Source organism: Tursiops truncatus, chromosome 4 (assembly GCF_011762595.2).
Source record: "Tursiops truncatus isolate mTurTru1 chromosome 4, mTurTru1.mat.Y, whole genome shotgun sequence".
Taxonomy (NCBI): domain Eukaryota; kingdom Metazoa; phylum Chordata; class Mammalia; order Artiodactyla; family Delphinidae; genus Tursiops; species Tursiops truncatus.
This window is the reverse complement of record NC_047037.1, coordinates 90,971,277-90,995,692: the sequence shown is the minus strand read 5'-3', so window position 1 is coordinate 90,995,692 and position 24,416 is coordinate 90,971,277. Positions and strand designations below refer to the sequence as shown.

Genomic DNA, 24,416 nt, shown 5'->3' with positions numbered 1-24,416 from the left:
TATGGAGACAGTAGAAGATTACTGATTGTCAGGAACTGGAGGGGAAGAAGGGATGAACTGATGGGGCACAGAGGATTTTTAGGGCAGTGAAACTATTCTGTATGATACTATAATGGTGGATACATGTCATTATACATTTGACAAAATCCATAGAATCTATAACATCAGGAGTGAACCCTAATGTAAACTATAGACTCTGGGTGATAATAATGTGTCAACGTAGGTTCACTGATTTTAACAAATGCATCACTCTGGTGAGGGATATTGGTAGTTGGGGAGGCTGTGCATGTATGAGGGGAGGGGATATATGGGAACTCTGTACTTTACACTCAATTTTGCTGTGAATGTAAAACTGCTCTAAAAAATGAAGTCAATTATTTTAAAAACAGCAAAGATAAATGTTTTTAATTACAAAAATTTTTTTAATTAAAATAAGATAAACTAGTAAAATAAAATGTATAAGAAAAAAATTAGGGAAAATAAAATAATAATTTGAAAACCAAAATAGTAAAACTAAACAAATAAGGAAAAAATAAATCAAATCATGTTACTCCCTTCTTTGAACTCCTCCTTACCACCTACTCCCCAGGCCTCAGAAAGCATTCCCATTGCACTGAAAATAAAATCTAAATTTTTCTGGTTTGCAGGACCCCACGTGATTTAACCTATGCTTAATTCTCCCCTTCTTTCAGGGACTCCAGTCATATTGCCTTAATTTTCTTTATGGCTCAAGCCAAAGTCATGTGGAAATCAATGAAGACCACTGGAGTGAAAAGAGAGTCTGTGCATTCATAGCTAAAAAGGGAGTCAGTCACCATTAATTGCATTTGGCAGAAACTCAAAGGCAGTCAGGGCAGTGGGAAAGCTTTATAGTGAACAAAAGGCAAAGCTTCAGGTGTGCTCTCATTGAAAGTTGCTGGCATGGGGAAGCTGTAAAGGGGCTAAATAGAAGCAGAGTCTCTTATGTAACTGGTGAACACATTTGGCTACCTCTTGGTCTTGAACTGGAAACAGAGGCAAAAGTAGGGAACCTGGTTTGGCTTCTGGGACTGTTGCTGCAGACATGGGTTAGAGTTATATTGCCATATATGATCTGGCCATTGTCTGTTTCTATATTCAGTCTCTCAGTCATTCCAACTGGTGCTTGTCTTTGCAATCAGTGAAGCCTCTGTCTGGAACGCTCTTTCCTTAATCATCATACAGGAACGTTAATGCCTTCTAGACTACGATATGACACAACATAGAGCTGTGCTTTTGGATAGCTCCACCCTGACTTTAGATACTATCTTAAACATCATCTACTCAAAGATATCCTCTTTGACCATATATCAGCACGTCAGTTCATTTTAATTTCTGTATTTTCTCCTATTTATCTTCTTTTTATTTCATTTATTTATTGAGCCTATTCTGCTTAAATACATATATACTTTGACAGCAGGAATTTTGCTTATCATCAATACCTATAATAATGCCTGGCATATAATAGCTATTCAGTAATATATTTTGGGGCTTCCCTGGTGGTGCAGTGGTTGAGAGTCCGCCTGCCGATGCAGGGGACAAGGGTTTGTGCCCCGGTCGGGGAAGCTCCCACATGCCGCGGAGTGGCTGGGCCCGTAAGCCATGGCTGCTGAGCCTGCGCGTCTGGAGCCTGTGCTCCGCAACGGGAGAGGCCACAACAGTGAGAGGCCCGCGTACCGCAAAAAAACAAAAAACAAACAAAAAAGTAATATATTTTGAAAGAATAAGTGAATGAATGAATATTATAAAATATTCAACTGAGCTGACATCTAGGTTCTGTGTACAACTATGTGTGGCCAATTTAAGGAAATATTTATACGTATAAAAATAAAGTATAATTCCATTTTCATATTTATAATCTTCATAAGACTTTTACGTTTTATTTTTCTCCTGGGCTCAGAAAAAAACATTTTTCTATTTACACTTTTATCATCTTACTTCACTTAGACTTTCTCACAAACTTTTATCTCTGCTTATTCTGCTGTTGGGTGATACTTCTTATTTCTGTTCCTCATATCTTTCTCATCAGTAATAGTTATAAATCCTGACAATTTACCTGTTTCTGAAAATTTATTTAAATAACCAAGAGAAACTGATATTTATTGTTCTATGAACAGTGATTTGAGTAGCCCAGATATTTAAACTCTGTCTTGCAATTAGTGTTAACACCTTTTTCCTGTTTTCTTTTTTCCCATTTGTTTAATAAAAGCTGATCTACAACTTGTTATGCAAAACTGGTCAGTGGGGAAGAGATACAAAAATGTGCCTAAAGAATTATGTCAATTTATCTCTTAAAAGAGAATTAACTGGTATATGAAGAAAGATGTAAAAGATGGATGAATGAAGAATTAGATACTTAATTGTGGTCAGAAATATTGAGAAAAAGAACCGAGGATTGAATCAAGAGTGAATAGTGGTAGATATTGACAGTTTCTTAGACTGTGTATTGCTATTATAAAACATGAATGATAATGTGATCACTTATTTGGCAGCTGTGAAACCAATTCATTATTTAACCTAAGATTATAGAAAAATAATAAGAAAACATTTTTAGATTTTTATCATAATCAGACCTCTCTAGTTCCATATTTCTCTGGGGTTTTCCTTCTTTTCTAATTGTGTCGGAACTTTGATTTTGGACTGTGCAACACACTGAAAATTTTAACATCCTTTTTCTCTTACTCTTTTCTTCAAGAATAGTCTTAGAGATGTTTTCAAACCACATAAATCGAAGACCCTGAATAAAATCTACCTCACAACTTCTCTTTGATCCTATTTCCTGTGCCCTCAAATGCTCTGTCCATTTCAGAAAATAAATGGGGTTTCAACTTTGCATTGCACTTTTCCAGTATGACTTTCAAAGCCATTTAAATAACCCTGTCCATTTCACTAAAAGTGATTGTGCCCTGGTTTTTTTCCCTTTCTCAGTTACTAAACATTCTGAATTATTACATTTTTTTGTGGGTTGATCTTAATTTCAGATATAGCCTCACTTGTGAAAATAGTGAAAATCCTAAACTTTTTAGGGAATAAGGAATAAAGATTCCAGCCTTGAAGGGTCTTGAGGTTTTCAGCATCATAACAATTTCTAACTTCTAAACATACTGTAGTTAATTAAATCATCAACTAGACATATCCTGTTTGTTGTTCTTTTAGATTAAAGGAGATTAAAGCAGAAAGGAAACACAACTTAATTGGCCTTCGATAAGTTGTTTTACTGTTACTACAACAGTTCTCTTGAACCATTTTGCACCCTTGGTGAATGCCACCTCTATGCACTCTTTGCCTAAGTCAAAGAGAGGTTATCCTTGATTCCTCCATCTGCCTCACTTCCCAAAATCAATTAATCCACAAACCACATAAAGTTTAATTCCTCTATAAAGATCACAGTCACTCCCCAATCTAGGTCCCTTGGTCTTTTTCTCAGATTTTGGCAAAAGATTCCCAAATGGTCTTCTATCCAAGTTTGTTTCCTTCTAATTTGTTCTCCACATTGCAGCCTATGACATTCCTATTTAAAACCCTCCAATGACTTCTCAATGATGTTAGGATAGAGATGAGATATATCTGTTTCTGTACTTTATGTATGTCTGTGATTTATACAAAAAGAAAGTGAGATTGTTTTCATCTCTCAAGAACCAATTTCTGTCCTCCTGGGGGCAATATCTCCCCCTCTGAGAATGCATGAAGTCCTAAGCCATTCATTCTGCAGTTTCCTCCTGTAGTTCTCTCATAGGTTAGTCTTAGCAAGACTCAAAGAGCAATAAGGCCTTGTTAAATAAAATTACTCTGCAGTGAAACTGGCTAAATGGTGACCCTGGCTCTGGAAGGGGCCCAAAATCTCATTAGCCTTTGACTGAGGCTCAAAAATATCCTGGACATGGCCATGCTGTCACAAAGTTTATACCCTTGAAAACGGTGCTTGACAACGTGAGTGCCGAGCTTTGGGACATAAGCTTGAGACTGAAGCAGAACCAAGATCTGTCTAGGACATCTTCTAAGAGCAGTAGGTAAGCACAGGTAAACCACAAGCTCCATAAGAACAGGACTGTTTTGTTTCCTTCTCTACTGTATTCAGGACCAGATATCTAATGTGTGGAGCCCAATGCAAAAAGAAAATACAAGATCCCTTGTTAAAATATTATTAAGACTTTCAAGATGGTGACAGCAGAGCACTACACTAACCTTAGGTCCTTCTGAGTGTGAGGTCTTGTGTGACTGCACTTGAAGCTGCCCTGGCTCTATCTTCAACATGTAGAATAGTGTCTGGAATATTGTTAAAATAGAAGTTGATGAACGTGTTATTCAGGGCTCTTCCATTAATCAGAACCAATAGGATATATAGAAAGAGATTATTATGATATTATGATTATGGAGGGTGAGAAGTCCCACAATGTGCTATCCACAAACTGGAGGCCCAGGAAAGCTGATAGTATAGTTCCAGTATAAGTCTGAAGGCCTGAGAACCAAAGAGTGGTTCTTACTTACACAAGGGTGTAAGTCTTGGTCTAAGTCCAAAGGTTGGAGAACCAGGAGCTCCCGTGTGTGAGGGCAGGAAAAGATGGATGTGCCAACTCAGAGAGCATAGTCACTCTTTCTCTGCCTTTTTGTTCTAATCAGGCCTTCAACAGATTGGGTGATGCCTACTTGTATCGGTAAGGGTGATCTTTACTCATTTTAGCAATTCAAGTTTTAACCTAGTCCAGAAAGAAACTCACAGACACACGCAGAAATAATGTTTTACCAGCTATCTAGACATCCCTTAGTCCAGTCAAGTTGACAGACAAAATTACCATTTCCATGAGTAAATGAAATTATGGAGCAGGGCTGGGCCTAGGACGAGGGAAATGAGGCCCTTAGGGTGCAAGGTTTCAGGAGGCACTCACTCCCAGATTAGCGCAAGAGCTGAACCCACACCTGTGGGATCCTGGAAGCAGTGCACAACCTCCAAAGGGACCTATACCTGGTTCAGTGTAATGTTATCACTGCCTTAGAATTCTTAATAATTTTTCAACAAGTGCCCCACATTTTCATTTTGCACTGGGTTCTACAACTTGTGTAGCAGGTCCTGCCTGAGAGTGAAAGCCTCCTTAAGAGTGAAGAGATTAGGTCACAAAATTTATGAGATGCTCACTGTCAGCTGTACAAGTATTCAGCCCATACTTGTAGCATACTGAGAGCAGTGCCTCCTTACATGCTGTACCCTAGGCACTTCACTTACTTCACACTATTCTGGCCCTGCAGTGAAAGACAAGCCATCTCCAATGTCACAGAGAATTGGAAAAGGACTAAAATTTGTACTATCTCAGTTCTCAGTCTTTGGAAAATTTGGGAGTGGTGGTGATGGCAGTGACAAGAAGCTTCAGAAGATGTCCTTGCCAAAGAATAGATGAGAACTTGAGAGATTAATCTGAAAAATTAAGAAGACATATTTCCCCATCCATGTCAGATATATCACGAATCCTATACATCTCCTGGGAATACTGTGATGTTAATGCTGCAGATAAAGATTGAATGTCAAGAGTCATGTCTGGGCTTCCCTGGTGGTGCAGTGGTTAAGAATCCACCTGCCAATGCAGGGGACATGGGTTCGAGCCCTGGTCCAAGAAGATCCCACATGCCGCGGAGCAACTAAGCCCGTGTGCCACAACTACTGAGCCTGCACTCTAGAGCCCATGAGCCACTACTACTGAGTCTGCGTGCCACAACTACTGAAGCCCATGCACCTAGAGCCCATGTTCCGCAACGAGAGGCCACCGCAATGAGAAGCCTGCGCACCGCAAAGAAGAGCAGCCCTCTCTCCCCGCAACTGAAGAAAGCCCGCGCACAGCAGCGAAGACCCAACACAGCCAAAAATAAATAAATTAAAAAAAAAAAGAGTCATGTCTATTCTGGGCTTTCTCATAGTTTATTCATGACACTGAGTTTTTGATTAGAGCTAGTCACTCGTGTTGGGGCCTCTCAGGCCCTGTCGTGTCTTCCCAGGTTCCCAGACTTGTTACTCCTCATATTTAAAGCAGAATCATTACATCTTTTAGTTTCCCAAGCATAGCCAGGCTAAAAAAAAATGATCTTCTCCCTTATTTCCACTCATAGTTATAAGATTCTAAAGGTAACTATCTTTACCTCTAGAGTGACACCAATGTATTATTTATAAAAGTATCTCTAAAAAGGGTGTCATCATGGAATCTTACTTTTTAAAAAGTCAGTATCATTGGTTTATACCATCATAATTACCAGTGCTCAAAGGATATAAAACACTCTGAAACATTGGTCAGTAGAATTCTCTGTAAAAGCAGTAGTTTAATAGATTGAATCAATATGACACTTGCAAATTTATTTTCATACTGAATATCTTATTCAAATTTGTTTGTAGAAAGAGCAACCATGACTTATTCATTTTTTTACTTCTACATTAGAAGCTTTCATGTTTCATTCATGACCAGAGCATAGAGTAATGTAGCCAAAGCACAATTTGGAGTGAAAAGTTAGAAAAATACATTTGGGAAATTCAAGGCAAATGATAGTGTGATGGTTTCTGTTAGGCTCACTGGGTAGCAAGGAATGGGACTGCATGCTACCCGATGTAATGAGGGTTTATTATGGGATACGTACACATATAATCTTAAAAAAACTGAACAACTAAGTCATACCTTTTTAATGGTGATTGGAAACAGAAGATTCTTTAGAATTCAAGACAGCTCCAAGGCCCAGAGTCATGGGAATTAATGGATATTTACTCTAATTGCCTGCCATTAGAGCAACCCGGCTACGCTTTGTGAGTCAGCTTCTGTCTCTTCAATTCTCTCCCCACTTGTCTTTTACCCTTCACTCCCAGGGTCACAAATTGGCAGACTATAGCAGAATAAGCCCAGGAGACAATTCTTTGTTACGACAGTATGTGATTGTTTTTGTTTGTTTTTTTTAAAATTGAATTTGAATGTCTTCCAGGCAATATTTGCATTTTCTAGTTTGCGGCAAGCTGCTCACAGCTGCCCCTTTAGCTGAGGGGTGGGGAGAGGATTTGAGCAGAGCAGACACACGTAGACAGGCCCGCTGTGCCCTCTCACAGTGGAAAGAGCACCTAGTGGATGCACACTGACTCTTACAATTAATGCATGCTTAGGTTAGCTACTTTGCTGTCCTGTGCCTGTTTCCTTACATAAAAAATGAGGATACTACTACTTACCCCAAATGACTATTTTGGGAATTAAACAGAAAAAATAAAATAGAATGCTTTAGAGTCCAACTAATAGACTCACACAATCGGGGTTCAAAATTTTCTCTGCCATGTAGCAGTTTCATAATCTTAATTTAACCTCTCTTAGCTTATATTTCCTCTTCTGTAAAATAGAGAAAATAATGCCTTTCTCATATGCTTATTTTGAAAATTAAATAACTATATATATACATAAATAACATCATTTAATACTGTGACTTATATGTTGTGAAACAATATTAGCTACTAATATCTACTGTGAAAGTTGAACATCACAAAATGGGCAGTCAGATCAGCTAGATCTCTCTTCCTTGAAACTGTTCTTAACTATTTGAACAGTAAAAATTTACCTTTCGTCTTACTCCTTAGTGGAATATTTAGAATTTGCAAAGGTTTTCTTAGTTTACAAGTATTTTCCCTGATTATTCTTATTCCACTCTGCCTGTAATTACTGTCTCTACCCATACTTGCATTCTTCCAATTACAAAAAAAACCTCAATGTTTTAATAGGTTTAAAGAGTCTTATATCCTCTCTGAGCACTTACATTTTTAAAGCATAAGTCAAAAGTCTTCCAAAAATATATACTGTATTTAATTGTGTTCACAATGAAAATGCTCTGCACATGGTTTGAGCCTTTAATCATGATGTCAAGTCATTGCCATGAGCATCACGTATTGTGCTTCACTCTAACAAGGTGCTACTTTATTACTCTAGAGCCCCATAGGACCCTACTAGCACTATAGTCATTACATCAAATTTTTTCAATTCAAGTTGGTATTTTTTTTCTATCTACTTCTTTGCCCTCGTGCTGTTAGTGTATTTTCTGTTTTTAGTCTTATGTCCATTTTAGCAGAGGAAAGACAATATTTGCCAAGAGAATCTGACTTTCTTAATTTATTATATGCTAGAACCCCATTTGTCTTTTTAATGTGCCTGGGTTTTGTGATATTTTCTTGCTTTCCCAGGTGTTTTGTTTTTGTTTGTTTTTTTATTGGTTTCCTCTTTTGTACTTCTTAGACTAAAGTAGTGAATAGGACTATCCTTTGACTAAAGTAGTGAGTAGGATGTAGAACCAAGAGGGTTACTACGTGTATTGTGTAATTTAAAAAGCGCTGAAAAGCCTATTACTCTCCACCAAATTTGATTCCTCAATAGTTTCCTTACACACCTACCAAAGGGCCAGAAATTATAACATTAGAATATTGTGTTAACACTTTTAGGTTTAATATGGCAAAAATAGTTTATCACACATAGCAATTCTAAAAAATTCAAATGAAGAGCTGGGCATTCAGCTGGGCGTTTGGATAGATGTCTCTGAAACAAAAATATTGCACTTTCTTTTTACTTTCATTCCTGTTATCATGTAAAAGAATCTGAAATGGGAAAAGTGATCACTGGGTACTTTACAATGGAATGTGGGACATTATCTAAAGGACCCTTCTGAGTTTATCTGGTTCTATAAGGATATGTGCCTTTCATTGTCTTTGACTATGTTGCAATGCTCAAGATAGTTTGTGGAGAGATGATGGTCAATGCAAATGATTCCTGTTCATAGAAGAGCAAATGAATTTTGGATGATAGAGATGAAACTGAATTCTAGCTTGTTGAAGACACAAGTTTTGTATCCATTAACAAATTTATCTCAGCATCCCTTAATGTCCATATATGTACCTATTCTTTGATAGTGTTTTGAACCATTTTTTACATCACATGGATTTCTTAATAATGAATAACAATTGGTTAAATAAAATCTTTGACATGTATCTATTTTATATTTTATGAATCATAATTTGACCTTTTAAGAAGTTATTCTTTAACAATTTCACTTCACCCACCTGAATTGGTTTCTTCCTGTTTCTTCAATTGCTATTTATCCTTTAGCACTGGGCTCAATGCATATCCTGTTAATGAAATTTTTCTTGATCTAGCAGGGTGCCTGGTACCTGGTCCTTACCTACAGATCACTGTGGCCTGTGGGCACCTACACTGAACAAAACAGCACTGTGAACTACAGACAGCAAGCCTGGGCATCTCCCTCTGCTCCTGTCCTCCCCTGTGTCTCATACTTGACTCCCTAGACTGTGGCTGGGCCTCATGCTGTCTAGGATCACCACCTACATTACGGGACCTCAGCTGTTAGCTACTGCCAGTGGCAGAATCTACCAAATGGTAGAATCTCTCAGTTGGGGAATTGGCAATTTCATGAACCACCTTGCTTCTGGCCACCTGCCTAAGTTGAGATGGCTGAGGTCACTGGGAAGAGGGAAGAGTGTACTGAGACCTGGGACAGAGGGTGACTATAACTGAGGCAGCTGCCTCCTGACGCCCCCAAATAGGCACCTCCCCTCAGGCTGGATTCTCTTGGTCTGGAGAACACGTCCAACTGACTGCAGCTGACCCAAAGGTGTCCCACCAACAAAGCAAGTCCACCCCAAGCAAATGCAAGAGGGCAGGGCTGGGTGGGCGGAGCGTGTGTGTGGGAGGAGTATTTTCTCTTTTTAAATACTGCTTATATACTAGCTTCTAGACCCGTAAAGCCTTATATACTATTTAACATTTTACAGAGAAATGTAAAAAGATTGCCGATTCTTGCTACAAATTATTGTTTTAAATTATGGCTTATCTTTCCAAAAGGATTGCAAATTCCTTGGGACAGCAAAAAGAGATAATTGTCCACCATGCTCAATAATTATTAAATGATTAGTTGTTTGCTTTCACCAACCCATACTCTTTAGCATTGAAATCTTCTATTTTTCCCTATTTAGTCCAATTTTAGGCTTATAACTTTAACAGCTACATATATTTCAAAATAATAGATAACCATGTAGTATTACTACTTACCTGAGGTGCTTACAGAAAGCTTTGAAATATTAATTTTTAAAAAAATAACTTTTCTATTAGACAACAATGACAAAAAGAAACATACAGGAGAGGTCCCAGGTCACAAAAAAATGTTTTTAAAGAAAATAGAATTCTAAAATGGGTCTTACTTAACTACAGGGTATTAAATATTTCATGAGTTTTGTAAAGGAACAATCTCCTCTTTTCTAGAGATTTCAAGATATTTGTTTCAGTAAATTGGACTTTGATCTCTTGCCTTCTTCATCTGCTCTGTGACTCCTACAAGGCCTATGACTCAGGTATATCACATGTTGCGTGTGGTACTTAGCTACACTACAAACGTATTTTTTCATTGATATCTGAGGGGTGATCTAAGAATTTTTGTCAGCCACTGCTCATGTTTTAGTGATTTTTCTGGTCACTAAGCAGGCCCCCACATTTATTTTAAACAAATGACTCATGCTACAGTCTGAATTCTACCAATCAAGTCATTCTGTATTCATGAGCCGTAAGGTCACTCATGCTCAGGGTAAATACTATGTATTTTTGGCATGTGCTTATTTTGCTTGGGAATTTTGGAACTGGATGAGAAAAAGTCTCAGCTGAAAGGTATGTTTGAACAAAAAACGCCTGGAAAATGGCATAGCCCTGAGGATGATTATGATGAGTTTTTAAAATTAAACTTCCCTGTCAGATAGATTTCAGGGTTATCTGTTGCTCATAATGTCTTAAATATCTGTAGGAAGGAGCTCCAAGGATATATGCATGGTCAGCTGAAAGGCACATTTGTAAGCAAATGTTAATCTTGAATATTCACTTGCATCTAAGGTGCTTGGTAGGGAATAATTCTTATTGTCTAAACTATTACTGTTTTCACACAATTTTACAGATTTTTAGGAGAATTTGTTTAGCTGTTTGGAGCATGATACCAGGGAAGCTGAGCCAGGGAGAAGGAGAGGGAGAAAGAAATACCGATTTCACTTTTATATATATATATATATATATATATACATATATATATATATGAAAGGTAGCTTTGTGTGGGTAAAAATTCTGTGTCCCAAAAGATTATACTTTAGCCTCCTTCCAGTCTATATGGAAAAGGCTTGTTGGCAAAGCAAGAAGTGTAGATGGTTCAGAGCTTTCCATCACTGTTGCCATCTTCAAGTGCAAAGGACTGAGCCTTATAGCAAAACTCTCATCTTACCCGCCATGAAAAGCTTCTTCTAGTTTATATAAAAGAAACTCCTGAATGTTTCTGTTCATTTAGAAACAAAAAGAATCTATATGAACTTAGGACATATTTTTCAACCCTCTATACCCACAGGAGACTGCCCTATGAGCTCACAGTCCTTTAGGAAAAGAGAGAATAGATGAAAAGCAAACCAACAAACATATGCTGAAATGATATAGATGGACATTTAGTAGGAGAGCTAGAAGAAAATTTCCTAATACACCATTATCATGCATAGCATTTCATGCAGACCTCACCTTTTCTTTTTGTGTATGTGGGTGGAGGGAAATTAAGCAAAATTGAAAGAACAAACTTTCTCTTCACTGCTTTTAAGAATGTATTTGGAAAAATAAAACAAACAAAAAAATTCTTTTTTTAAAGTGGGATTAAATTTGGGTATGCCAACCTGGAGTGGACAAGAAGTGGGATTATGGATATTGGCACAGCTATCCTTGAGCTGTGGATTTAACGAGTGACTGGTATCATCATTCAGCAGCTTTGAAAAGAAGAACCAGAGGGGGAAAAAGGAGTATATCAAACTTAAAATACATTCCGCTCTGTTATTTGAATTCATTTTATCTATTGAGCTGCAAACAAACAGATAAGTAAGCTAGAAATGTGGAAGCAAACTGAGGTTGCTTCAAAGGAGGATCCAGCAGGAGAGCACAAAGAAGGGAAATCAACATTTGTTGAGGACCTACCATATGCTGGAAACAGTGTTAGCCACTTTATATTTAAATGACATTTAACAGTCCAATAATTTGACAAGGTATGTTTTATAATGTCTGTTTGAGAAGAGGAAAATCAGAGGTTGTAAATGATCTGCCCAAAGTCACATAGCTAGGCAACCGTGGAGCTCGAATTCAAATCCAGGTCTGTAGGGCTGCAAAGCTGATGGCCTTTGGTACATATCATGGCATCATGACAGAGGAGCATACAGGTAGACCCCAATAAATATATATGAGTTCCTTCATGCTACAGAACTCGTACATGGCAATTTATTATCATTTTAGTAAGATAACCAATAGAGATTTTTGTTTGTTTTAATTTTTCCCATGTCTACTGGATATAATAGTCTTTCCACTCCAGAAACCTCAAAGAATTCTTGGCTGCTCTTTGGAGTCTAAGTAAGTCTTAGTTGAACACACTTATTTTGATCTTTCCAGGATTAATACAAATCACTCATCTTGAAAGATCAGTAAGTATTGGCTTTCTTTGTGTTCCCCCGGTCTGTGTTTTATGATGAGCTTATTTGATGTGTTAGCACAGTACAATGAAAATGATGTGAAATGGCATCAGGGACTCATGACTGATGGCCAGGTAACTAGCCAATTACGGAAAAAAATTGTTTTCTAGAAGTTAGGAAAAGAGATGTCACCTTATACGCCAGAAGAGAACATCATGTTTTCTTGAAAGGAGGTCACCCTAACAAAGCATTATTGAGCCATAGATGTCACTTCAAAGCCTCATACATAGATCTAATAAAATGTTCCTTGTCCTTTTAGTTTCAGGAAAAAGGACCTAAATAAACCCCCCCAAATTACAGTGCTGATACAGTTATTCACATAAACTCTCCTAAAGTTTTACTGGGAATGTCAACAAATATGACTCCTAGTGTGTTCTGGAAGAAACCATCACTTCTTCATGGATAAAGAGCACCTTTTCAACCACTTAGTTTTGCAAAGGGTTTCTGCTGAAGAAAAATATTATTTTCTTCTTTTTCCAGGCTACACCCACAGCATGGTTCACTTATTAAAACTGTCAATATATACCTATACTCAGATTTAAGGGCAGTACGGTCTTTATAGTATACATAACATTTCAAAGGATATAATGTAAATTTTTTCCATAATCAATTAATATCTATTAATATCCAATATCTATTTAGATCTATTGACATCTCCAGCACTTTCCCATTCAACCTATCACAAGACAAACATAATAAGCTTATTTCGTTTTCTATCCTTAACTAGTTTCATTTCTGTCACTTATCCTGCTTTCATTCATCAAAAACATGATTACCAGGCACCAGATATGTGTGGGTCACTGTTCCAGTCCCTGGGAGCCCAAACAAGATGAAGCCCTGCATGCCAGGGTCTCACACTTGAGCTAAGGAGACAGACACACAAACAATTACAAAGGTAATGTGGAGGCACACACAGACCAACGACAGGCACCACAACTACAGTTTTTCCATGGGAGGTAACGTACTGAATTTTGTTGAAATTAATGCTTAAATTTTTATCTGGCAGTGAATTCCTATACATAGGGGTTTCTAAGACAGTTTTTTCCCAATTATATACCATGTGGTGAAGGACCCATCTTTCTGTTTATCTGTTTTGTTCATCCAGATCCACTATGTGCTGCCACTTTTGTAAAATACAATAAAAATGTCACAGAAATAATTTAAGTGCTTATCTCATCAGTATCTGCAACTAAGAGTTTTCTGACCAGCACTAGCCCACAGATCCAAATTTGAGTACCACTGACTTAGTTTACCAGACTCAGGAATGTAAATCACAGTACCTGGCCTTATTTCAGTGGTATACAGATGATAAACTGAAGAATTTCAAGGGCTGTAACCTGCACCCCCAGAAATAATATTGTCTAAGAATTCCATAACTCCTGCTATGAGACAGGTACCCTACACAAGTTCTGAGATAGGAGTGCTCCAGTCTCCATTTCACAGACAAAGATATTGAGATCACACAGCTAGAAGTGTCAGAACTGAGATATAAACCCAGAGTCCAGTTCTGATTATGAGCTATACCAGAGGGTGAGGACATGGCCCCCACCATTTTGAGGCAGGTTTCTTTTCTTCAAATGAGAAGTCTAATATTCGCTGATTTCTACACAATATATTCGTTCTAACGAAAAACGTGACTAGTGTGCTTCTTAATGAAAAGGATGACATTACAATAGTGAGTAGTTTTCTAAAATGAAGGATTTACTCAAATTCTGTTGATGAACTAAAGTCATTAAAATCAGATGCAGTCAGTTTCCTACTCCATGTATGTTCATGTGCTGTGGGAGTGTAACACCCATCTGGATACTGGAGAAGAGGCACATTTCTTGCCTTCTGTGTGTCAATTTGGCTAGACTATAGTACCCAGTGATTTAATCAAACACTGATCTAGGTGTTGGTGTGGAGGTATTTTGTAGATGTATTATAGTTAACGTCTACAATCAATTGACTTTAAGTAAAGGAGATTACTTTCAATAACATGGGTGGGACACTTCCAATTGGTTGAGAGGCCTTGAGAGCAAAACTGAAGCTTCCCTGAAGAAGGAATTATTCTTCAAGCCTGCAACATTAGCTCCTGCCCAAGAGTTTCCAGCCTACCAGACTGCCCTGCAGATTTTAGACTTGGCAGCTATGACAATTGCATAAGCCAATTCCTCAAAATAAATGTTTATATGAGTATGTATATATATTAGTGCCTTTGTTTTTCTGGAGAACCCTAGGCTGATACACACTCCTGCCTGGTTATAAAATAAAATATTTAATTTTTTCTAAACACTCTTAAGGAATATATTAGAAAGTCTTCTGTGTATATTTGTTAGAAAATTCAGCTTGAAAAGTTCTACGTTATGCATATATATTTTAAATTTTTTATTTTATTTGTTTTTTTACTTTAAAAATTTTTAATAATGAAACCCTCTGGCAAAGTCTGGAACAAAAAAGAGACTATATCACAGGCCTGACACTCAATTCTTCATTGCAATCTGTGCTGACAGTTTTGAAATATTCAATCTGTTCATTAATATTTTCATTTAGAAAGTAAAGAGAACCAATATGTATCACTAAATTATAAAGCAGGATTACCTTCTCTCCATTTGGTACCTCAATTTTTTCCTCTGTGTAATAGGAATAAAACTTGCCAACTTTCTGCCTTAGATGAATACATATTTTAAAATATTCAACTATTTAGAGTAAAGCCATACCTAGACAGAAACAGCACTATTTCGGTTCAAATATTTACTAATTCTTTTTAAAAGTCTGGTATACACACACACAAAAGGCAAATACTGTTAATTATTTTAGCATTGTTGTAATTAATAATTTGTTAAGAAATTAAAGCCACAAGCCTCCATTATTTATAAAATAAATTTTATTACACTTTAGGTTCTATATTTTAAAGGAAACTTCATGAGATATCAATTATAAAAAGTATAACACTTTTTAATTTAATTTAAAAAAGCCAGCCACTGGCCAGGCACCAGTCTTGTTGGGTACACTTTCGAAGTTATTATGTTCCCTCTGGAAAGATTTATTATCAGACACTTTCCGAAGAAGGGACAGAAAGGTATTTATGGATTATTGAAAGTACTTTTGTCAAGGGAATATTTAACTTTTAGTAAAATACAGATTCATTCCAACAGTTAAAAAGAAGCCACTTTATTACTCTAATGCAATGTATTCGCTCTTTCAAAACTCTTGCACTGATTTTCCAGGCTCCATCCTCTTCTAAATTTCTTTTTGATTGTTGCATTGGAGTCAGTGGAACTGGATGATTAATCATATCCAGAAGAAGCTCCAGAGTGTACCTGGCTGTACCAGGCATCTGGTGTGTTAACTATCAGCAGATCAGCCACGCAGCAGCTGATGACAGCAGACAGGACTCCAAAACAATAGCATCCGTCTCAGTTGGTTATTTATAATGCGAGACTAGAGGCACACAAGCTGCCTTGAAAAGGTTCAGTTTGGGGCTGATACAAGTAGCTCCTCCCAAAGACATAACAGTGGAATGTGCACTACTTTCCTGACTGAGGGGCAGAGGCACACTAGGAAATAAACCTCTAATGGAAAGCATTCAGAACTGGCTCCAAGAAAAATTCAGACACCCATTGATGAATAGTACTAGATTGTTTTAAAACCATTTATTTGTTAGAGAGGATTATGTATATGGACAACTACAAAATGTTGTGTTTTGACATCTTTTAAATAGAGTCTCCTTCTTTTATTTTCACAAATCCACTGACATATCTCCCAGGGCCATTCCTCTTATGAGTTTATTTCGGAAAGTCCCAGTTGTAGAGTGGAAGAGAACTGAAAGTCCAGACTTCCACCTATCTTTTCACTACCGTCGACTCTGGACTTCTTCAGATAGTAGCAGATGAACTTCAAAACAGTCATTTCCCCCAGCAAATAGGAAATGGAAGTCTAGAGAGCTAATAGGACTTTTTCATCTCAACCCAACTCTGTGATCTAATTTCAGATAGCAGGAAATATGCCAACTTTAGTGGCTAATTAGAGGCATTCATTGGAAATTATTTGTAGCCAACCTTCAATCTCTTATAGCAAAGGGCATTGACAATGTGGGCAGCATAAGCACTGGCAGCATGCATGGTGGAAATTTTCTCAGGAAAGGGTACAAGAAAAAGTGGTTGCGCTTAGATTATGCAATTCGCTTGGCTGAAAAACTTCTCAGTCTACACTGATGCTAATTTTGGCTAAATTTAGCCGCAGTTCACGCTTTTCCACTTGGATGCTGGAAGCCTTCTTTTGTCGGGGAGGGAGCTTTAGCAAAGAGTGTCTTTCACTCACGTATCTCAAAACTGAAGTTTAATTCTGGAGCAGACTAGCACTTGCATTGCGAATTAAAACTTTATTAGATTTATTAAATTCAGGTTGCTTTAGGATTAAACACAAAACCTCTCCTTTTGTTGACATAATTATACTCATTTGGAGTTTAATGCTCTTTTATCAAAGGAGAACCCACCCTAATGTAAACTCCATGAAGTCAGGAAGTTTCGTCTATTTGGTTCACTGCTGTATCCCCACAGCCCACAGCAGGGTCTGGCACATAAGTAGGCACTCATTTTGTATTTATTAAGTGAATGGTTGAATGAATGCATGAGACATAGTCTCAAGTGAAGGAGAGGATGCCACTGTACTGAGATCAGATGGCAAGCCTAAATACTTGGTTTCAAAGAAGCTCACCCCACCAGTGCCAGGAACATTTGGATCTCAACCACACCCTGTGTTCCATCCCTACCTCCTACTTGCTCTTACTTCCACTGTTTTAATAAAAAGGGTTTATTTGAACTTTTTGCAAGTGGGGAAGTTTGGCAGAGCTAATGAATGACCTTTCATACCATATTGACTCTAGGGCAAGAAAACTTACTTTTTCCCACAATATCACTGCCCTAAGGTAAGATTTTTTAAAATAAAGAGCAGCTTTAAATCATGCAGGAAGTCAGTTACATCCAAAAGGGACCCTTAAAAAAACAACAACAATAACAAAAACAAGAGCAACAGATACAGTTAGCAAATTTTGCCTTCAGTACTCCATGCTTCAACTTGTTTTCTTTTTTTATACTTCCCTATGTTCCTTGCACAAAGGTACCCATTTCCTTCATTTCACCCTCCTCCCCCAGGAAAAGATTTCATAACTCACTCACTTAAAATTATAAATAAGACCTTATCTATTACTATTCAGAGCTATTATAATCTTAAATCAAAGGAATCTACTTCTAACTAAGAGTATTTTGTAGATAAGAAGCCAACTCAGAAGTTCTAAAATCCAATTATTCATTCCTATAATATTAAAGAATATTAGTTAGCTACAAAGAGCTCATGGTCTAGTAGTAGAAGCAAATGTGTAAAACCAATTATAAATTTCTATGACTACCACTAATAATGTGGGATGTACAATGTGACTATTTAAAAGGGAGTGATCAGTTTGGTTCTCTGCAAAAATCATTATTTTCCATTGAATCAGAATCAGTCTCTTTCATTGAGGTAGCATTAATATTTTAAAAGTTTATCCTCTTGTTGAGCTGAAGACTGTTTTTCCATGTGTTTTACATATTTGTCAAGTACTGACCCCTGGAGTAGAAAAAAGTCCCAATTCCCAGATGTTTTAGGTGAGTAGAGAGGTTTTTTTTTTTTTTTAAGAATTGCCTATTTTCTAAACATTTAAACAGGCCATCCCCTTGTCTATTTTTAACTACTGCCTGTCCTGTTAGAAGCCATGGACCACCCAGCATCTGATCTAATATAGCAAGTATCTAGCTAAGATGGTAGCAGCTGGTAGGAGGCAATGGATTTGCCTCTAACAATTAATGGACTATCATTCTCTTGGTAGGACCTCTGCCCCACTTCATTATTAGATGGGAGGTAGAATATCAGATTAGGAGCTGGAGATGCATTTCAAGCACAGAGTTCCTTTTAGGATAAAGACCCAGGTTGTTGTCTGTGGCATTTGACACTCTGCTTGTAGCCCACAGCAATCTATCTCTGCAACTGGCTGAGATCTCTGAAAGGAAGGCAGAGCACCAATCAGGCTCCTGAATTGTTCCTAAAATTCTAGTGGAAAGTTCACCATCAACGCCAAACATAACAGGACTTTAATGACCCTGAAGTTCTCCTGAGAAATTCAGATAAGAAATAAATGAGTAGCAGAGATTTAAAACAATGATAATACAGAAGGTTAATGAGAAGATGCATGCTTGCGTGCTCCTGGTGGATACGGCCTTCTGGGAGGTGATTTGGCAAAATATCAAAAGTCTGAAAATGTGCACATGCTTTGACCCAGTAATATTTGGAGTATAATTGGGAATGTATGCAAAAATTTCCCTTATAAATATACTTATAGCAGCATAAGTTATAAAAAGGGAATATTTGGGCAATTAAATATTTGACCATAGAAGATTGCTTAAATTAATTTGTTTATCCTAATGAGGGAATGAATACCAGGAGTCATTGAAAATCAGGCTGTAGAATACTTAATGACATGGGAAGATACTCATTATTAAGTATTAAGGGGAAAAAAGCAGGTTGCAAAAACTTATGTGCTGGGATGTGATTTAAATTATGTAAAGCATATATATGTATATGGAAAAAACCCAACATATTGATGCCTATACATCAATATGTAATATTTGATTCCTTAAGTATAGAGATTAGAGCATAATTTTTTACTTTGCTGTGCTTTTCTAGAGATTCCGTATTTTCTATTAGGATGGGCCATAAGAAGTTGCCTTTATTTAACTGTGTCTGATCTGCAAATGGCCATTTTGTAAGGTTCAAGCTTATATAATTAATATGATTTCTTTCCTAATAAAAATTATGTTGGTTTGTTTGTTAAAGAAATGATCTTCTCAACACACAGGCTGAGACACTGATCTCCCAACACTTGTATTGGCTGCAATAGCTAGAAGCCAGGATTGTGCTTTTGTTCTCCAGCTCCTTCTCTATTTAGTGTGGATACAGAAAAATGATCATTTTCTAAGTATGTTGTAAACTAAAAAAGTTTGGTAAACACTGGTAGATCAAGGAGACAGTTTCATAGTTTTTTTTTTTTTTTTCTTGCAAGGGGTTAGGGGTGGTTTGGAAAACAGCAGACTTCTTAGTATTAATTCTGGAAAGTGGCTCAAATTTAGGAATTCCCTTTCTCAAGGAATCTGTGACACCAAAAAGATCGGTTTACCCTGTTCTCAAAAGCATTTTCCAGCTCCTATCATTAAAAGGGAGAGCTGGGCTCATAAAGTGAGATTGAAATATAAAATGTTTTCTCTACACATCCACCCACCCATCTAACCTCAGTTTCATTTGCAAAGTCTCTCACCTCACTAGCAATCACTGAAATCCTAACTACAGAGTATTTCAGCCAAGCTGTGGGATTGTGGCATTTAGATTTGCAAGACTCAAGGATTTGTGTCGTAAGGTAATCATAACACTGCTAATGCACTGAACTGGATCATATGACTTTTTAAGACTTCAAGGAGGTAACATACCAAATGTCATGGCTCAAAAAGGGCATAGCTTACTAGGCTAATTTACTTTCCCTTCACTGGATGACTAGTGCAGCTGGTAGGTTTTGAACAATCAGCTAAACTTAGAATTGTGGTCAACAGACAGACATACTGTGCTTAAAGCCTTGGCTGTGAGTCCAGATTCACATTGGAATAAATTGTCTAAACTTCAACTACACAGACAGCTGGGCAACTGTCCACAGATATTTAGAACAGAGTTGGAAGAATCCTTGAGGTTTCCTAATCTGTCTACTCAATGAAAAAAATCTATACTAAAGCATACTTGATGGATGGTATCAGTCAGTCTCTGCTTGGGCGGACAGCAAGTCTACTACTCCATGGGTTAGCATTTTCCATTGTTGGAATTAGAAAAGGATTGCATATTAGGGAGCTGGTATTGATTGGCCTTGCTCTTGGTTTTGATATGGTCCTACTACTGCCATCTAAAGTAGAAAAAGTTTACTTCTCTTTTTACATCATAGACTTTCAAATATTTGATGGCAATAACACCATGGTTAAATTTTAATTAACAGAAATGAAAAGTCTTGAGAAACAGAGTAAATGCTGGCACAAACATGTCTACATTAAGTGTAAACAGAGGCTATATTTGCTTTTTTGAAAAACAGACTTTAATTTTTAGAGCAGTTTTAGATTTATGGAATAACTGAGTAGATAGTACAGAGTATTCCTATATACCCCCATGTATTACACACCCAGATTCCCCTATTATTAACATCTTACATTAGTATTAATGAACAATACTGATACATTATTATTAATTAAAGTCTATACTTTATTTAGATTTCCTCAGTGTTTACCTAAATATTATTTCTCTTCTAGAATCTCATCCAGGATACCACATTACATTTAACTCCTCTTGACTGGAGCGTTTTTTAATTTCCTTGATTTTGATGTCCTTGATAGCTTTGAGGGGCACTGGTCAGATATTTTACAGAATGCCTCTCTACTGGGATCTGTCTGTTTATCTCACGGTTTGACTGGGGTTATAGGTTTTGGGGAGAAACATAACTGAAGTACCATTTTCATCACATCAAAATAAAGGTACATACTATCAATTTGATATCAACTGATGTTGTTAACCTTGATCATCTAGCCAAGGTAGTATTTGTCAGGTTTCTCTACTTTTGTAAAGCCATTTATTTCCCCCCTCTTTCCATACTGTACTCTTTGGAAGGAAGTCACTGTGTGCAGTCTGTACTTAAAAAGTGGATAGGTATGATTCCCCTCCTTTAGGGTGGACTATCTACATCATTTATTTGGAATTCTTTTGAATAAGAGATTTGTCTCTTCTCCACCATTTATTCAATGATATGTTTATATCAGTATGGATCATGAATAATTATTTTATATTTTGGGTTATAATTCAATACTACTTTATTAATTTTGTAACTCAAACTGTTCTGGTTTCGGCCATTGTAAACACTTTCAGTTGGCTCTTATGTCTCTGTTAGGTACCCTCATCAATGTAGATTGGTTTATGGGTTGTTGTTTGTTTGTTTTTTGAGCACCTCCTTACATTTTTGGACTATAAAATGCTCCAGATTATATTTAATCTCCCAGTCCTAAAATCAGACATTTCAGACTCCAAGGAGTCTGTTTTTTGTTTCTAAGTCAGAGAATGGAATTAGAAACCAAGATCTGGGTGCTAAGTGTGCTTGTTTCTACTGGGATATTGTTTATTTTAGGCCCTCTCAGATGACAGAGCAGGGAAATATATGTGTGAATACTGCCCTATGTATATACACGTATCTATAAATATTTTATATGTAACCATATGTGTCTATATTAAGCTAAACATGAGTTCATAATGATTTCTCCAACTCTAATCCGCCACCGCATGAATCATTCCAGCCTTCTGCCCCTGCCCATCTGTAAACTGCCACTTCAACAGTGAGAAATATGGCTACCATCATCCACCATCCACTTACATAAATATTCAGTTCCAGTATACATGCAAAGCAGGATCATAATTATTAACCTTTATCCCATGGAAAACAAATTTATCAACTACAGTATAGTGTTTATGTGCAGTTATGCATTTAGATTTGCAGATATAATTGCTTTGAATAAACAGGGTTTTAAAAACTTAGTTGATATTTTTCAATTGCTCTTATCTGACATTCAGTCGTGACAGATTGCCGTGGTTATAGTACATTGCTTCCTTGCTAAAATTTAAACTTTGCAGAAGTTCTCCTGCCCATTTATTTATGAACACAACATTATTCTTTGTAGGAAAGGGGGTATGGCACTAATAAATACATTTTAACCAAGTTAAAGGTAGTTTATTAAACAAATTTACCACATTAGTGGGGTCATCCCCAGATGTCTACCCACCATGCCATGTAGCTGTCAGCAACAAAAAGGAGGCAGAAAGATGGAGAAGAAAGTCAAGAAATAAGAATTCCACCAAGTAAAGGGTATCAGAATCCTTCAAGGAGATTCTCCAAGAAAGTTTTCTCATTTTATCAGACACTGTTCTCCAGACAGGAGAGTACAGCATCCTTCTTTCTAGCCACTGGAATCAGTTGTTCAAGTAAACAGAGGGCATCTACAGTTTAGAGGCACTTTTTGGTAAGACTTCCTAAAAGTAAATGACAAGCAAGCTGACGTTTATCAGATTGGACGGATGTGCATGCCAGAGCCTGCTGCTGAATGCCCTCCACAGCCATGCTGTCTGTGTCTCCATATTCTCCCAAACAGCAATATGTTAAGACAGAAGAAAGACAAATTGTGGTGCAATAAATGCCTGACTATTGGTCTGGAGACTTGGGCCCTTATTCTGTTTCTACCAATTAATATCTGTATGCCTCTGGACAAGTCACTGAATCAGGTACCTCATCTGTAAAATAGATGGACCATTAAATAAGGCTCAAAGTCAGTCAAGCTTTTAATGGTTTTCAGTAAGTGAAGTCTGTCTCTAGTAATGTTAGCTGTCCCATTTTTCTTCATTAAAGGAAGAAAGGAATTTATTCTCTTCAAGGAACAACCTCTCATTCAATTCTGTCTAATGAAATTCAGTTCTATACAACAAATACTGAGATTTTATTAAGTGCCAGACACTGTGGTAAGATAAACTCCTTTTGAATATAAGCAAGGCCCCTGCTTTCACAGAGCTTATAGACTAATAGAAGAAACAAATAATTAAACATGTACTTTACAATGAAGTGTGATAAGGTAAAGAGGGATGATCAAAAATACTTAAGAAAGAGCCTCAAACATTTAAAAACCTATTCCCTAGAAAATCCGAAACACACTTACTCTAATGAGAAAATGTCTACTAATAATTTAAAGATTGTCCCAATAGCAGGAAAAGAATCCACAGTTTACAGATCAAAGCTCTAATTTATTGGAAAGAGTCAACTAAATTTTAGGCACTGGCTAGCCTCTGTGTGGACCACAAAATTCCTAGGCTCTTAACATTACTGCAGTATGCATGGTCACTTACCAAGTCTGCTTACTTGACATGTAGCTGGATCTATCATGACTCTCGATGTGGGTGAAGGAAGTCATCAAGAGGACATGATCTCCAGTTGATCTGAGAGCTGAACCCAGGCAATCAAAGGCTCCTCACTCCTCTCATGATTTTGCAATCATGTTCCCACAGCTGGAGTCATTTTCAAGAACACAGCCTTGAGAGGACAAGGTGGTGTTGAGACCATCTGTACTGAATACATGACTGAACCCAGTTAAGGCCTTTATATAGACTTTTAAGATTCTGATGGGTGGGTGCAGAGATCTACTTATCTTGTGGCCACACAATACCAGCCTCAAATTTAAGTTCCCTTTCTTATCAAAAAGGGAACTTACCCATCTGGAGTGGCCTGCCTCTTTCTTTGGTCTCTCCTTGCCTTCCTTGTATGCGGACCAGTTCCAGATTTCATGCGGGGAAGCTCCAGAAATTGGCAAGCCAGCCAGGAGACTGAAGAAATGGGTCTTGGGAAAGAGTCATCCAAGAGGAAATCCTGGGTTGGCCATCGACTTCTGTGTGGGAGAGGTGACCTATATGTTAGGTGCTTGGGGACTACCACGTGAATATGGGGAATGCCCTAAAAAGCTGGCTGGTTTAATACACTTGTGTAAGGAACTGTGCAGAGTACACTGTGGCAAAGAAGAAAAATGAACAGCCACCATGGTAGGCTAGCCTCTGATGCCCAACTAGACACTGAAGCTTGAGTTAGAAAGTTGGAAGAAGAGCTGAGGTTACAGAAGGACATGCAGTGTCTACTGTTCTGCTAGCTTGGGGCTGGCAGACAAGGTGGGAGAGCAGGATAAGAAGTTGAAGAACTTAGGGCGCCATTCTACAAAGCTAGGAGGGTGCAGAT

The 24,416-nt window shown here is 37.4% G+C and overlaps 1 protein-coding gene across 1 annotated transcript in view; it reads right to left on the bottom strand.

Moving 5' to 3' along the window:
• The window catches only part of LOC109547760 (zinc finger MYM-type protein 6-like), an 834,957-nt gene that overhangs the window by 14,150 nt on the left and 796,391 nt on the right, over positions 1–24,416 (bottom strand). The window lies entirely within an intron of this gene.